Source organism: Cupressus sempervirens, chromosome 7 (genome assembly GCF_028749045.1).
Source record: "Cupressus sempervirens isolate cs-2001-9-10 chromosome 7, ASM2874904v1, whole genome shotgun sequence".
Lineage (NCBI taxonomy): Eukaryota > Viridiplantae > Streptophyta > Pinopsida > Cupressales > Cupressaceae > Cupressus > Cupressus sempervirens.
In genome coordinates this window covers 513,890,810-513,909,104 of record NC_143124.1, presented here as the reverse complement: position 1 = coordinate 513,909,104, position 18,295 = coordinate 513,890,810, and the positions used below count along the sequence as shown (strand labels likewise).

At 36.3% G+C, this 18,295-nt stretch overlaps 1 protein-coding gene across 2 annotated transcripts in view; it reads right to left on the bottom strand.

Annotated features, from left to right (window-relative positions):
- The window catches only part of LOC149547785 (nucleolar protein), a 227,357-nt gene that overhangs the window by 66,873 nt on the left and 142,189 nt on the right, over nucleotides 1-18,295 (bottom strand). The window lies entirely within an intron of this gene.

Genomic DNA, 18,295 nt, shown 5'->3' with positions numbered 1-18,295 from the left:
GGATGTTTATTGTACTAATATGTCAATATTTATGAATATAAAACAAAGATGCATGATGTTTGCCCAAATATGTGAAAACAAACACTCACGAAAAACTGGACACAAGAAGACAGAATTTGAATTGCTAGATATTTGTGAAATTGCTATCAAGATTCAGTTGTGTTCCATTCATCCTCATGAGAAATGGCTTCATGTGAACCACTACTCATGAAACATCAGTCAAAGAGTTTAACTCAAAAATTACACAGTTGAATCCTGATAGCGCTATCACAGTTTGGCTTCCTGTGGAAAATATATCTCCTACTTATCTACTAGATATTCTCGAGCATTCACAGATTCCTTCTAGGTGTAAAACCATGCAAGCCAAGCAAAAAATGTGAGATCACTTACAGGAATATAGTTGACCTTCAACTCAAGTCGTCATTCTGTAACACCTTGCAAATGGCATTTTTTTAAGGAGCTTACTCTAATAGAAGCAGACTTGTCTATAGCAAAATGAAAGAAGATGTGAGAAAAGAAACTCAGGACAGGGATAATAATTTCAAAAAAACAAAATGAATCTCTTATACTGGATTACGGGGGGACTTTAGTTCCAACAAATGTAGTGCAGCCAGTAACATATATTTGTTGGAACCAAATAGGAACAATTCTTATACCAAGGCAAAATGCAATATAAAAAAGTTATACTACAAGCAAAAATCCTCTGGCCGACCACTAGAGCAATTCTTGAAGAGACCTAACAAAAATTGGGAGGCTATAACCTACACTTTCTGTATGCATTAAAAAATAGTGGTATAGCAGGACGACTCCTGGTGGATACACTTAAACGGCATGGTGTAATTGAATCAGTATTTGGGGAATAAATATCCACACGAGGCACCATATCGCACAATGAAGTGACAGATATCTACTAAAAGATAAATGCATATCAGAGTTCTTCATATATTGGTTTCAAAATCTTTAACTCCATATCTCAGATAAATGGCCAATTACCTTCACAGCTAATGTGCGAAACCAAATCTTAAGTGATGGACTTGGGAAAATGCTGATTATAAATGAAAAGCAATGCACCATCTAGGATAATATACAGCACGGTAGAAACATTAGGCATTTTCTGGAGTCAAAAAATAGCATCTGAGCATGGAATTATCACAGTGCCAGCAGAAATAGACTTCCAGATTATTCTAAATTTGTTAACGTTCATAACCTGGAACCCAAGAATTTGCCAGCTGTGCCCTTAACGAGCTCTCATAAGCTGTATGGCACATTTGAAAGCCTAAGCATCATGTAGCGACCAAAGGAAAAAAGAGAAGAGAAGTCAACAAAGTTACAAAACACCCCAGTAATCTATAAACTTATATTTGTTCTTTGAGAGTTGTACACCACTAAAAGCTTTTAAAAAGCATACAGGTAATTATTGCTAAACATTTTGCTTGAAAAATCACCAGCAGTATTATCTTGCAGGACAAATCCACCCCTCATTCAATCACCAAACATCTCTGGTGCAATTTTTTGCAAATATTCAACTTTGTTTTGCAATAAACTCATTGAGTAATCACAGGTCTGGACTAAAAGCTTGTAAAATGGAGATTAAAAACATTTTTGAAGTTTTAAGTACCCGGTCTTTGAGTGTAATTGTGTCTTGTTTGGAAGAAGAAACTAGTTTGGAAAAGTAAAAATGTTAAGACTATACACTGGGCCCACCGAGAGAAAGAGGGCAGCCAAAATTGAAGTTCACAAACAAAATTATCCAACAAGGGAGATAAACAACATGTTCAAATTCAATTGTTGAATCATGTTGAGTCATGCATCCCCTAAAAGCCAACAGAATCATGTTCCCAATAGAGAGCAACATGTTTCTGTATTAATAAAATCACAAACAAAGGTAAAATCATGCACCTGTGAGGCAGGGTTGGCTCCTTCCTGCTCTTGATGAACAAATCATCCTTCCCTTTTCCAAAGAATATCTAGCCTCTTGGAGGACTTTTGCTTCATTGTCACGGCTCATTTTTTGGCTTGATTCAGTTAATGAAATAAACTTGATCCTGATATTAATTAGTTATTTTTGATTGATTTAAAATTGTTAAATATGTTAGAAATGATGTATTTAAGATGCAAGTAAAATGATGATTATCAAATTATGATATAACTATGCTGTACATGCTTCGGCTATGCTTTTGAGAGAATTTATTGACATGCAAATGCGTGTGATTGATTGCAGGTATGAGTCAAAGGCAGGAACATGGTTGAGGAAAGGAGTCTAGCCAGTTGGTAAATAAGGCCCTGTTTGGTAGCAGGAATTGCGTTGGAATTGGCAAACGTAAATGCTGGAATTATCATCTCTGTTTTTTGGTTGTAAACAATGAAAATAAAATGAGAATTGGTGACTTCTAGTTTTGCCCAAAATGACCATGGCGGTCTTCCCTCAAAAGAGGTGGAATAGGAATAGCTATTCCTATTCCATATTTTTCTGAACTCAATTGCATCCCTTGTCAGGTCCGCTGCATTAACCAAGTTTGTGGTCTGGACTGAGACCACCATTCCTTCATCTGCTACGAGGGACTTTCATGTTTAAGCGGAAATAAAATCTGCTGCTCTATGTATGTAATTTGACCTGTTCGATTGATATTAAATGAGAAATTTGTTGACTCACGAGGCTTCATTTTAGATTTTTTTTTGGTAGAAGGCAAGATATGACGTCTGAACAGAGAGAAAGGAATTGAAAAATGCATCACTGGGCAGAACTATATCTTGTTAAATGAGAATGAAGAGCTAGTGATTATTGTTTTCCTAAAACATACCTGGAAGGGTATAGACTCTGTAGGAAATGAAATGAAATCCCTGCCATGATCGAACACATGCGGTTATCTCAATGTGATGACAAAATTAGCAACATATCTGCGCCACAGACAATTAATCTTTATAAGTCTTATTCCTTGTCCATTTATGAGAAATTATGTTTTCGTATGATGGAGAAAAATAAATTTGTTTCTTTGCAGTTTCTGATGGAGTGATTGATAGGGAAGTGTTAAATCAGATTCAGAATTTATCACCAGTAAGATTTTTGGCCTCGGTTTTGAAATTCAAAGACACCCATGATCCCTATAATGACAGGGACATGGTGCACATTGGAAGAACTGTTTTGATATCAGTCATTGCCTACTTTCGGAACTGTTATATAATATAGAATTTGTAGAATTTTTAACCATCATCACAGGATAAATAGCAACATACTCTTGCTTTTCATGGCTTGGCTCATCCAATTCCAATTCCAATTCTTGCAACCAAACACATAAAATGCATCTTCCCACTCATCTTTTAGGTCAACCAAACAGGTCCAAGTGATATTCCGGAAATTATTTTAAGAATGGGCAAATTCCAGAAGTAAGCTTATTCCAGCATAACTGATTTCCACATTCAGCAATTCCTGCAACCAAACGTACCCTTTGGATGAGACAAACACGTATTGCACACACCGTGTAGTTCATGTAGAGCTTGCATTTGAATGACATGCTGGATTATTTCTGAAAATTTTGATAATCCTACATATTATCATTTATGTTTTAATTCAATTAATTTGAAAATAAAGATTAATCTGCATACCTCTGATTCACACCTGTATAATTTTTGTTTTAGTAGCAGGTAATGGAAATGAAATTTTCTATCTTTGATTGCATTAAAATATTCATGATTCATATATGATCATTCCAGAAAAATGGATACTTTTCTATCAAGTGTATAATCTTCTCTCCTCCTGTAGCTATATATATACATATAACTATGTATGCATATATATGTATGGATAATACAAATATAGGTGCATACATAGGCATATCTGTGTATGTGTGTGTCTGTGGGTATACACACACACTCGTATGCGTATGCATATGTCTATGTGTATGGGTATGCATATGTGTGTGTACGAACATGTATATTGCTATAGGCACATACATACATACATACATACATACATATATATGTAAGCCTCAATTTGAAAATGGAAGCCAAGTTGTTTTGAAACAAAGGTCACCTTGTAACATAGGTATTATGCATTCAAATCAAATTGTATACTTCTCTTCAAGCACTGAAATGACGTCCTCTCAAATGCAAATGCCACCTTCACCATTTAGCACAATAACATGGGTCTATATGTTTTAGCCATTTATGACTACTATCCTTTTCTAAGTTGCCAATTCGGATTCTGGTATGTATGCAGGTTCCAGATTTACGTTTGAAATTCGTCCAAACTTTTTTGGGGTTGGGTTCGGATTCGCTTTGGGTTCATCCATACAAAAACATATTTTTTTTAAAATATGTATCTGTGTATATATTGCAACAACGAAGAAGTCCATACATCACTATGCTAATAGTAAAGCAACATTGCAAAATACACCATATATCTATGTTTCAATTCAATAGGATATCAATTGAATCATTTAGCCATACATACAACATGATACAATTGCTTGGTCACATGCATGGAACATATTTCCATATCAAGGGGACAGTTTGAGAATGAAAGGAACTGTCAAAAGATAAGTGAAGTTATCTGAATTCTTATTTTGTATTGGTTAGAGATTTCTAACCGGGCTAGATTAAAAGTTGTGATTCGAATTTCAAGCCCTAGATTCAAAGATTTGTCATTCCTTTTTTAAATAAACTCCTCTATAATTGTCAATTTGAATGTCACCTATTGTCAATTTGAATTTCCTCCATAACCAAGTTTTCGTTTTCATTCACAAATGCATAAATGACATTAAGCCTTCTTTTTTTGGTCTATTTGGTGGTCACTTTAGGGTCAGGAAGATCGAATAGATCAAACTAGGCACAAAAGAACACTTTTAAAAGGTTCAAAAAAAATGTTTTGAGACCAAATTCAGCCCAAGTTCAGCCGCTGGGCAACAGATTCTTCAAAATTCGCTGCTAATTCTGCCCGGAGTCCTCTGACAGAATTTCCAGCAAATTTGTAGCTCTGCAAGTGAAGTTAGGGAGAATCTGAAAAGAACCAGAATTTGTACAAAATTGAAGCAGACTTTGAGGGTTGCTGGAGAGAGTCCGGTAACTTGGATCCATTTCATAGCAAGCTGTTTCAAAAGCAATTAGGCAGTGAGCCAATAAGCTCAAGCTACAGCTTTTACTTGCCAAAAACAAGACCAATTTAATGATAGAAAGTAAAATCGATGCTATTGTTATTCAAAAGCTAACGGCTTCCCTAAAGCAACTCGTTTTCTCCGCAAAATATTAATTTTGAAACAGATTATTCCCCACTCAGCCATGCAGATGCCAATTGGCATTTACCAACTGCAAAGTATTTTTATCAGGTTATTCTTGGAAAGATACCATTGTGCACATGAAGTCAGTCGAATCATTTTTATCAAGTATGTCATGTCCCTAGTTTGGAGATCCTAAATTTTTCCTCATAGACATGGCTGAAACAGCTATGGCTATGTAATTGTACAAATCAATAGGTGAACCCGAACCAGAGAACATTATAAAATTTATTAAAGAGTTTGCATATTAAAAGTTCGGAAGCTAGTCGATCAGAATACAACTAGCAGTTGCACGCTTTTGTGCTTGCAACAATAAGCTGATAGGTGCTTGATAATAAAATTATTTTTTAAAATATGATCTTATGTAAATAAATTAGATTATTAATAATTTTCAATATAAATAACATAATATTTACTAAAAATCTTTTAAATAGATTAATAAATATTATTTATTTAAATTCAATTTATCAAATATGAAAAAAATAATCATTTAAAAAAACCCCATCAAATAATCTATTATGAAAAATTAATAAGAGATACAAAAAAATAATATAAAAGAATAGCAACGTCTCTAACAAAGATTCTATTGACTAAATAAATTATAAAAACTAAAAACAGTATTTAAAGAAAAAACTAAACTAGTATAAAAAATAAATTAAAACACTTTAAAAACTAAAATCTAAATCAATCCCAACATTCAAAAGTTACATAAATAGAGATCACAACATGAGCTAATGTGGAGATCACAAGTAATTATTTTTTTAAATAAATAGAAAAAGAAAAACTATTGTTAAAAGTGGAGCGAGATAAAAACTAGCCTGTAAATAATTAACAGGGAGGATTTACAATTTTCCGGCCAAACTAACAACTTTTCCGGCCAACTGACAAATTTTCCGTCAAAAATTCAATTTCCTAGAACAAAGTTCCCACAAATAGCCTATCGGCTAAATTAACCATGGAACATTGGACCGAATTTTTTTAATATGCAGAGTTCTATTGTCAATCACCTCACAGTTTAACGATAAATTAAAATAGGGACGAGATAACTAAAGCAAATATGATAGTAGTATTTGATGCAAATATATCAGTGTGTGGAAGCTCCATAATTTTTTTGAGATTTGAAAAGTCTGTTGTTAAGAGCTGAGACAATGGAAGACTCATATCTGTCATTATTGTAATGTTTAGCGCATAATATATTTGGGACTAACACCCCCTGACACACTCTCCTTGGTGTTTCCGATAGGTGTGACTCCCTTGTTGGACAAAATCTTGTGTTGCAAGGATAGGTTTCATTCTTATTGGCATCAACGAATAAAGAAGTATATCAAGCTATCCATAATACACTAAACATGCACGGATAGTTAAGATTATTAATTATCCATTTGAGATATAGAATATTATATAACCATTGATCGACACATGGAGAGGAATGATTTTAATCAGGGATTGTTTATGAAGAGAATTAGGGTAAATGGTGCTTAATTAAGTCTAATTCTTGTTATGAAGGGATTGCATAGAAGGGAGATGACTACTCACATCTCAAGAGTTGCCACCTTTTAATTTTTCGGGATATAAGAATTCTAACAACATTCATTCAAGAAGGGGAAAATCATTGCCAAAAAGGGAAAAGAAAGAGAGAAATAAATAAAAGGGAAAGAGAAATACAAGGAAGAGTAGTGATTTTTTAGGTTATGATATTTTGGTATGCATACCATTTGGTAAAAATCCCTTAAGTATTTTAATGATTATTAGTCTAGACTTTGTATATTAGATTAAAATCATAATGAGTAATTATGTGTGTGTGTAACTTGATATGAATTTCATAATCATATTAGTTAGTAATGATATGTATATTGGTGTAAAGGTAGGCATAAAATGTTATTACCTAATGGTTGTGACTGAGGAAACCCCATGGGACCAAAGGGGGACAAAGTGGACTGCCTTTGGGCTTTAGGAAGGACAGGCTTTCCGGGCACCTTAGCTTGAATACTCCTCACATTCGCTACCATAGTGAATGGGTGTTCAATCATTAGAAGAAAATTAGGAATGCCAAGATGAAGAAGAATGGTGATAGAACCCCACACTGGGTAGCCCACCTCATATGTATGGCAAGGGCAATGTGAGGCCAAGGGAAACAATGTATTAGCTCTTGGGCCTAAGGTAGGAGGTTTTTGGGGCACCTAATCAAGTCACCCTATCTTATCAACCGCATGGTTGGGTCATCCTCAAGTTAATTCTAACATCTATTGAATTGACTAACATTTGTGCATTATCCTATGAAATTTAATTATGACATTATATGAACCCTAACTGTGTTGTGTCATATTGCATAACCAAATAACTACATGCTGTAAACCCTAACCCCAATTTCGGTGCAATTGTGATTTTAGGGAGAATTCCTAGGGCAAGGTAGAAAGGAGTATTACAAAAGCAGCCTGTTACCTTCTAAGAACATGGCAATACCAGACCAAATGAATTCCATAAAATACAGAAATGCTCTATTTTCGTGGGAAAGCTGATATCATGTCTTAGTTAGAGCATCATATATTGAGAATAATCACTGGTATGGGGGTTGTAAGATGGGAATAGCTTGCCAAAAGTCATAAGGTTTGATGCCAGCGTGCAGAAGGAAAGTCCAGTTTGAGAGAAGCAATATATAGAGGATATCCCTCTCGTTACTAGTAATTTCTCAATGGACTTCACCATTCACCACCACAGTCTTCCCAGTAGGGGTTGTTTCTTAATTTACCATTTGAAATGTAGTTGTGAATTCAAAAAACACTGGTTTTATGATCATTTCTGAGCTTTTATCTCAGCCTAATAATTGTGAACTCTGCAGAATGTGGCAATTTATGTATGGTTTCAACAAATATATGTTAGCATGTATCTATGCATTCATTTGAATCAGACAATCTGATTGCAAGAATAGATATGTTAGATCAAATTTGAAACAGTAGACGAACTGAAATTTAATCATTTTTCTCGTTCATTATAAGATTGTAAAACCTACGGCATTAGACAGAACAAACTGTAACCAAAACCTTCTTTTAAAAATCTGTAAGTGTAAATGTTAGTTGGGATTAACTGAAATTTTATTTTCATCTTCACTGTAACATGAAAGGGATAGGAAACCATTATTACAGCTAAATATAAACAGAAAACTAGAAAGATTAAACATATTAGAAATAGACAACTTCATACCATGTATTTTTTACTGCAATTAAATCTGATTTGTCTGTGGCTAATATTATGCTTAAGCTACTTATTTTATTGTAAATTGTAGCTGTTTATTAATATTGATACTCTCATGGCATTAGGGCGTTCGTTGTAATCATATAATCAAAATATATATTTATAGGTACATGTGCTTCTCCCCATATTAAGCACAAAAACTCGACGTTACATTATGTTATTTATTAATATTTGGAGTTATTGTTTGAATTATTATTTTGATGATGGTGTTAAATGAGTAATTAATTCAATTCGTGAGATATTAAGGCTAAGGACCTTACATTCATCTTTATGGAGTTCTTCCTCTAATACAACCCCATTGCGATCTCTCAAACCACGGATTTCACGAGGGTGTGCTTCCCAAACAGTGCATATCAATGTGACCATTTTTTTCTGGCAGAATGTCATATAACCCTCATAAAGGCTAGGAATGGATCTCATCTTCATATTTAAACTTCACATATTTAATATATCTACCAAATTAATTGATTAATATCTATTATATGATTAATTGATTATGATCTATTATTTGCTATACTTACGACAAATATTGATTAATATCAACTAATACGAAGTTTACATATTTAACATACTACTTGATATATTTTAGTCATTATTACTAATTAAAACAATATATAATCAATTGATTAATATCTAACATCAACTAGTATGCTGTTTACATATCTAATATAATAATATACTACTTAATTTATTTTATTGATTATTACTATTTAAAGCAATAAGTAAGAGCAGTGATTCAATTACTAGGCTACCGCAGCTTTTAGGAAAAGATGTACATTATTTCCAGATATTGCTGGATAAGCAAACAGTAAGTTATCCAAAGAAGAAGAGATGTGATTAAGATAAGGAAGAGATGCCATAGGAAGGGACATGTCTCTCCCAACCCAATAGGAAAGGTATAAATACATACAGAAGTCAATTCCAAGAGGCATCAATCGTCCACCATAAGAAATATTATAGAAGAGACAATCAAACACAGCAGAATATATATATATGAACACAATCAGACAGGCAGATAATCATTGAATGGAAAAAGAAAGGACATCATACAAGAAAAGATAATATTAGTTTGATAGCAATCTGAGCATATATAGCAGAACCACCAGCAAAAGGAATATCAAGCGAAAAGGAAATCAGACCCTTGTAAGAAAACACGGGAAAGGATTGAATTAAACAGAAGAAAGGAAATCTGTAGACTCCAAATCACAGGATCGCAAAGCTACTTTAGTAGATGATATAACAGTCTCATATATGACTGCAGGTAATTGTATCACATCAAACAGTCCTAGATATGGGACAGTTTATGCACCAAATATGATTGCATTATACTAATACAAATAACCACATGCTATCACCTTAAATCTGATATATAATAACTACATATCGGATCAGGTTCTGTACATTTTATTTACAATATGTGTTTATAACCATATCTGAGATCAGGTTCTGTGTAATTTATTTGCAATATACGTTTAACTTTCAACTTAATATGATGTAAAGAATATTATTCAGCACAATCATCAACATCATCAGTCTGCAATAATTAACCTAAGGGGACAGAAAGTAATTGCAAGAAGCATAGAGACAAGGGGGACAAAGTTTCCACTCTTGGGCCTAAGGTTGAGTTAAGGGCACTCTATTGTAATCCTTTCACAAACTCATGGAAAAATTATTGTGATAGCTAACGAAAAGATCATTAACCGTACAAGGTGAATAAGATAAGAGTGATGGAGGCGAATGGTGTAAAGGTTCCACTAGGTACACCAACCACATGAAGCATTGGTGCTGGGGGGGACAGAGTTTCCCCTCTTGGGCCTAAGGCAGAGACAATGAAGGGCACCTGCTCATATCTTTCTTATCTCACTCCCCATTATGGTTCTTTCATAAAAATCCAGATATGCATTCTATTGTTAATCTCTAGGGAACGATTGTATATCTCTTTTATTTACCAATTTGTAAAGTTTAAGGCAAATTATATCACACTAATGATATTGTTAGTTTATATATATGTATATGTGTGCACGTCTTCCTTTTTTGGTGTTTGCAAGGCTTATATTCAAAGCACAATGGACATAATATTCTACTTGGTAAGACACCTCTCTAAACCTAGTTACTGCAATTGTGTTTGTAGGGTATAAACTAGGGCAAATTCTAGGAGGCATTTCACAAAAGAAACATTCCGTGGAAGAAGACATATATACGTTCCTTGTCCTTTCTTTTGAAGTTGTCAAACCACTCCTGGCTTCAAGTTTCCATATGTCATTCTCCTCTCATAGGAAATGATTTGCACTCACCTTGAATGATTTTCTCCTGTTCTCTCGGCCTTCCCTTCTTTCATGCTTTCTTTTTCTTACTAGAAGACCATAGGATATTTCACATTACTCTCTACCTTACAGCTTGTGTCCCATCTTCGGAGCTTCTCAATTTCCCTCCCCAAGGGAAATAATATTGCCTAAAGAAGTGCTGCTTGTGCATAATTCTGTTTGGGTATGTGCATCTCTCATAGAGGATTCACATCTTTTCTCTACACCAGCAACTTGCAATTCTACAAATATTTAGCTTGCAAATTTGTATTAAAATCTCATCCTCTAATGCCCAAATCAAATAGACTGCTGGTGACATTCACTCTGAGTGGACAGAATTTTCCACTCTTAATTCAATCTTTGTAATTAAATTATTAATGTTTACTATCTAGTGTTTAGCAGGTATGTTTATGAATCATGATATTATATTACAACTTATTATGTTCTAGGATACTCATATTTGGTAAAGATGGACATTAGAACTATGGCACAGAAGCATCCAATATTGTGGTAGAAATGTCATGGAGCGCAAAGGGCAAAGATTACCACACGAGCCATTTGATTGCTTTCTCAGGTTTGTAGTTCCTCATCTTAAGAACCTAATCAAGTTTTAATATTTTTAATTTTATAAAATTTAGGTTTTACTTTTCTAATTTTCTCACTAAAAACATTTGTTTGCTATCGCAAGTTTCTAGTTCCTCAGCTGCATAGAAGAATTGGTCGACTTATAGCTTGATCCAATTTGTTACGACAAACAAACTTACCTCTTAGAGAGCAAAGAAGCTAGTTGGTGTACACAATGTTTTGCATATCCTAGATCGCAAGACATGCGGGTACAAAGAGAGCCCAGCAACATGATGGGATGTACAGCCATAGCATCCAACTCAAATCGATGGGGACAAGATTACAGCAGAAGTCGATATAGGGTTAGTTGGTGTTCCTTTAGCAGACCTTGACCATGAAGATTCCAAGTCCAGTAGTTCTAGGTAGTGGGAAGTTGGGCAGTTGCCATAGGAGATAGGGTTAATTGAGTGATAAGGACTTTGGCTTGGCTGATGATTAGATACCTGCCATTCTTACATTTTGACATGATTTCAAAATTTGACCTTTCATGCTCATTTTGATATTGACCATGATTCATTATATAACATATCATGCTACTCTACTCATTGTATACATGATCATCTTTATGATATATCATATTTCATATTTGAAAATCAATTTTGAATATTTTATAGAAGTTTAGAACATGATTCATTATGTTACTATGTTGAATGTTCAAAGGTTCTAGTTCATGTTGCAATTTCTGTGTTCAAGTATTTGGTATGCTATATTGAAACATCTTTTCATAATTAGCATTTCAAGTTATATAAGGACCCATTCTAAGTCATAATTAGCCAATTTCCGAACTTTATAAGGACCCAGCCATTTCACTTTAAATATTCCTAGCTTTATTTCATTGTGCCCATTATACTTCAAAAATAGTTAGCCAAGACTGAATCACATACACCTCAAGTGCTTATCATTCCACAGCTTCTGATGTTGTTGGGCTACCTTTGTCACCCATTATGACATCATCGGTTGTTCAACTATTTTGTTCAAAGCATATAGCCTCTCTCAAACTCTCCATATTGATCAACACAATAGTCTCTTGGTCGTACATTAATTAGAAGGGTGTTTGACCTATTGGCACCTTATAGGTTCTACAGTAGGCCCACACTACCGAGGGCAACTTCTCCCGTTCCTCTTTCTCCACTCCAAACGACTTGTAAATCAAAGAACACCAGAATCTTTTTGGTAATTTCGATCTACCCATTGGCCCTTGAGTAGTAGGGACTTGACAAGGAGTGAAAAAAATTGAACTCCATCGTTAACAACTTGATCACATGATTGACGAACTCTCCTTGCTAATCGCTTGTCATTTGGATGGGGATGATGTACTCTGTAATGATTTGCTCATAGATAAATTTTGATGTACTTAGTATCGAGTTATCAGGTAAAGCATGTGCTTATACCCACTTAGTTAAATAATTTGTGGCCACAATAACATAATGGCATCTCCAAGAAAATCTAGTCTTCAACACTCCAATAAAATCCAAGCCCAACCAATCTAACAACTCCTAAGCGTGCAAGGTGTTGAGTGGCCTAAAATGCCTCTTCAACGGCTTCCTAGCCCTCAAACATGTATAACACCCTAAGACCCATTCTCGGGCATCATTGTACAATGTTGGCCACCATAGGCCTGCTAGCAACACTTTTCTTGTCATGGTGTATAGACCCATATGTCCTCCTTCAAGACCTTTATGTGCTTCTCTAAAATTGTTAGGACCCTCTTCCATGACACATCTCCTTAGCGCATAGTCTAATTCCATCTTATACAATAGTTCGTTAATCAAATAGAATCTTCTACTCCCCAGGACGGGCTTCCTCCTTTCTCCTGGCAGCAGGTCCCTCAGAACCATGACATCAAGTGATACTCTTTGATGTTGGTGTACCACACTAGTAGTACCACAATATGGAACAAGTGGGCATTTGGGAAATTATCATTGACATCTTCAAGTGGTTCTCTAGATTTTATCTACCATTGGTCAACAATCACATGTCTCTTCCCTGGTTGTACGATGATTGTGAAGGTCAATTCCTTCAACAAAAACAACCACCTATTGACCCTACCTTGAATGATGGGTTTATTCACCAAGTACATTAGCATCTGGTGATCCATGTAGAGCTTGAACGACGTAGCCAGAAGGTGGTCTTTGAATTTTTGGACAACGTAGACCATTTTGAGAGCCTCCCTCTTGGTCATACTATAATTTTCCTCTGCCTTTGACAATAATCTATTAGCAAAGTATATTGGATAGTCTAGCCCATGATCACCGACCTAAGCTAATATTGCACCTATTACTAAGTTTGAAGCATCCATGTGGAGATGGAGCTCCTTGTCCCAATTAGGATATGCCAAAATCGATACACCCACCAACCTTGCCTTCAACTCTTCAAATGCTTCACCCTATGTTGTCCCCAAGTGTTATGGCTCGCCCTACCTCGTTAATTTATCTAAGGGGTACGAAACTTGGGTGAAGTTCTTGATGAACCTTTTGTAATACACAATATGGCCAACGTATGACTTTACTCTAATGTTGTATATGGGAGGCTCCATCTCAACAATCACCCTCACCTTTTGTGTGTCTATCTTTAATCCAACCTTGTATAATGTGGCACAATAACTTCCCTAGAGACACCATGAATCTACACTTTTTTGGATTTAGCGCCAATCAGGCCCTCCGACACCTTTCCATGTACCACCAAGTGTGTCTTGTCCATTGAAAATGAACTAGTTGTTGAGGAATGCCTTGAAGTTTGCTATGGACATCTTGTCAAGGATGTGCATAATTATCCTCTGAAAAATCATTAGCATATTACAAAGTCCGAAGGACATCCTGTTGTATGCATAAACACCATCCTCTACTATAAATATGGTCTTCAACTTATCCTCCTTGCCAATGGAGATTTAGTTATATCTCATGAACCCATCCATGAACAAGTACATTTCATGTCCCACAACCTCCTTCAAAATGCTATCTATGAATGGTATGGGGAAGGGATCTTTGATGATTACGACATTCAGACAGTGGAAGTCCACATAAATGAGGATTTGGTTTGCCTCATCCTTCAATGATATGATGATGGGGGATACCCTTTCACAAGACTGGACCCGGAAAATAATGCCCACCTCCAACAGACACTTTACTTCTTTATTTACCTTGGCGACATAGTTTTATTCATCCAATACAGTCTCTTCCATATCGATTGGGCCCCAAGTAGCAATGGAATGTGATGTATGCACAGCTTAGAGACACTTTATGCAGGTCTTTGTACATCCACGTGAGAACATCCTTGTACTCCGTGAAAACTTTAAACCCTGCCACCTTCAAAATCGGAATTTAATTGTCCCCTACCAATATATTTCTAGTATTCACCTCATCTCCAAGGTTTGTGACCTTCATCGAGGGCTCTTTGCACCTTATGGTTTTTCCTTGCCAAACTTGTATGTCAAACTCTAGTTGACTCAAGCCTCTCCTTCCTTATATTCCTTGTACTCTTGTGGAAACAAGTCCTTTGATTCCTTGTCAACCTGCAACATGTTATTTTGTAATAATTCATAATCTTTCATCTACGAGTCGAAGAGTCCATTCATGGAGTCCATATCATGTTTAGAGCATCATTCAAGTTCTACGACACCTTTGTTGTTTGGCTCCATCCTACACTTCCCTTCGTCTACTCCACTCAACTCTCCTTTTGACTCTAACTCCAAATAAGACGCAAGTTCCTCGCTGACCATTTAGGTTCTAAGATCGATGACAAATTATCTTCCCCCACTCTCCATTGATAAGGTGTTCAGCTTCCAGCTGTGATTCACCTTAATTGTGATAAGCCAACCTCTCCCCAAGATGACATTGTATCCTTTCTTCTTAAGAGGAATCACCACAAAGTCCAGGATGAAGGGTTGGCTACCAATTGTTACCTATTGCACTATCAATATCCCGATCAACTTGATGTCATGTTGATTGGCACCCATTAGATTAAAGGTTGGTAGCCACAATATTGACTTTCCGAGTTTCTTCCATGTTTCTTCTAGTAACACATTCACCCCCAATTCGTCAATAATAGTGTAGATGACGATGGTTCTGAGCATGCCCATCTCCACCACTACACAATGTTGGTCATTGTCCACTACTAGTAGCACTGGTTCCACCAAAGCATTGAACAGAACCTCTCCATACTTGGTCGTACAGGCATGTACCAGTATGATGCTTAGTATGGCCACCCTTAACTACAACATTGTCTCTAAAAGGTCATTGATAAAAATTGGTACTTGTATTTGCAGCACTAGCCTCGTAATGTTTTGCTCAGCTTATATACGTGTACAAGATATAATATTTGTCGTCTTGTGGGTCTCTCTTCTTTCGGCCATCATCTCTCTTTCAAGGTTTACCTTCGCCTCCAATACCCTCTTTCTCTATTCGAGCATCTAAGTACATTGCCTTCTTTGCCCATACCCTAGTGATTTCCATTACCCCTTCGTCTTCCCCAGACCTTGATAATTCAATAGGTTGACTCCAAACTTCGAGCAGTTTGTGACCTTGTGATCACCCGGACCACACCATCGACATAAATGTTGTGGATATCATTCCGACAATCACAACCAAAGTGCCCCAACTAGTTGTGAGCTCAATGCTAAATCATGGGGTGACCCATTACAACATATTGGATCCTACTCCGAACTTGTTATTATTATTGTTACTCCTTCCCCTACGTCAATTGTTACCATATCCACCTGAGGATGCGTTGGTATTGGTTTGCATCTGAGAGTTGCCCCATGTTGCAAATGTTAATGATTGTTCATGAGTGAAGAGTACTTGTGGACCCCTTATCTTCGTATTGTATGGGCATTCCTTGCTAGAATGTCCCATCTTTGGGTATATGCTTCTAGTATGACCTTACTTGCAGTCCGTACACCATAACTCCCCTTCAATCTCACCAATGCTCCCCCTAATTACTTTAAACTCCTTAATTATTAGGTACATGTCTTCTGAAGAGCTTGCACCTTTTTATTAGATCCTTTCGCTATTGCTTCCCTTTGAGGAATCCTAGTCTAGTGATCTATTCTTTTTCTTTCGTAAGGTTTTGATCTCACTCTCAATTCCCATGGCTCTTTTGTATGTATCCTCGTAAAATAAGGGAGGTATAATCTTCACTTTCCTTCTAAGGGATGATATCAACCCCTCTAGAAACCAATGCTTCTTGAGGTTGTCTGTCAGTTGCTTCTCTATTTTACCCAACTATTCCTTTAGTCACTAGCTATATGCTCTTACACTTTTGCTCTTCACTTGTTTTGTGTTGTGGATTTCTGGCAAGATTTTATCATCATCCTGAAGCAGTCTAAACTCTTCCTCAAATAATTTTGTCAAGTCATCCCACTTACTCACTTTTATCTTATCTACCTCAAAGAACCAACCAATGGCCACTCTACGTAATGTTGAGGGAAACTAAACTACCTATTCATCTTGGTTGGTCACCCCATTAGCCAAATAGATTGTTTTGCATTACGACAGTATCAACAAGATCCTTTGTTCCATCTCGATTGAACTTAGGAAACTTTTGCTTATTCACCATTATTGTGATTTTCCTTGTCGATCTTATGCAATCTCGAACTGGGTATACTACAACCAGACAAGTTACTTTGACTACCATGTCCTTTTGTCCTTCTGACACCCTCGACTGCACCTGCCATCCCCTACATCCTTGTTCTCTTCCTCCTCTACTTCCCTTCCCTTTGGGCTACTAGCGCCTTCATACGCAATATAAGGTTGAGATGCCTCAACCAGTTTCTTGTCTATTCAATTAATTCTTCATTGCTGCTCACTTTGTCGTCTTCTATACAGTTGCCTCCTTCGACACTATTGCCATACCCTTATCCTTTTGTTGCTTCCCTTACCTCGGCACTCCCTCGACGCCCCTCGAGCAACCCTCCTTCCTCTCAGGGAGTACCTCGGCAAGTCTCCTAAACCTTCACCTTCACTCTGCTTGTGCTTCTAATTGTAAGGCCCTCTCAATTGCCTTGTAGTCATCTATCTAATCCCTTCATGTACAATTCCTATCTTTGCTCAAAAGGTTTGGCACTAAATGTTTTTCTCTAAGAGGCTTAGGATGCATCGCCTCCTTTAGATTTTGTCACGTTTCTCCTCCTCTCTGTCTACTTTCTTGATTCCACTACAAGATCTGTTGGTAGTAGTTCCCTCTATTGATCTCTTCTTGTGAGTTTTGCAAGGCAAGGAATGTTTGTGCTAGCAGTCTTGGTAAACAACACAACAACCAATCCAGTGCAAGGCTCACATCGAGTGAAGTCCACACTGCACTCTTTGGAACCTCCTCTTGTGTGGCTTCCCTTCATACGTGGGTCTCAATGGATGCTAGCAAAATTGATGCAAAGTCCACCATAAATGCCCTTTCACCTTCGAAAATTTTATCATTTTACTGTTGCTTGAACCCTTATCCATCGGTTGGCCTATAATGATACCTCTGCCATGTAACACTTTGTCACTCTTAGCGAAAACAGCACCAAATGTTTGCCTCATAGGGTAACTACTTTAATGCATACAAGAATAATAATGAATGTTACTGCATACAGTATATCAAAGAACTCACAATCGCTTTTGTATTAATTCCATCAAATGCTTTACAATTTATGACAAGAATAGCAATATGACAAGGCCAACAACCATATCATCTTCATCATATTGAAGTACATGACATATAAAAGTCAAAGGGACATGAGCACCAACCGTCACAACCATTTTGAACAACATACCTTTCGTCCAAACTAACAAGTACTAAGAACACTTAATTACCCAACAACATCAACCATATAACTAGAGAAACAAATATGAAAGTGGATCAGTTAGCCAA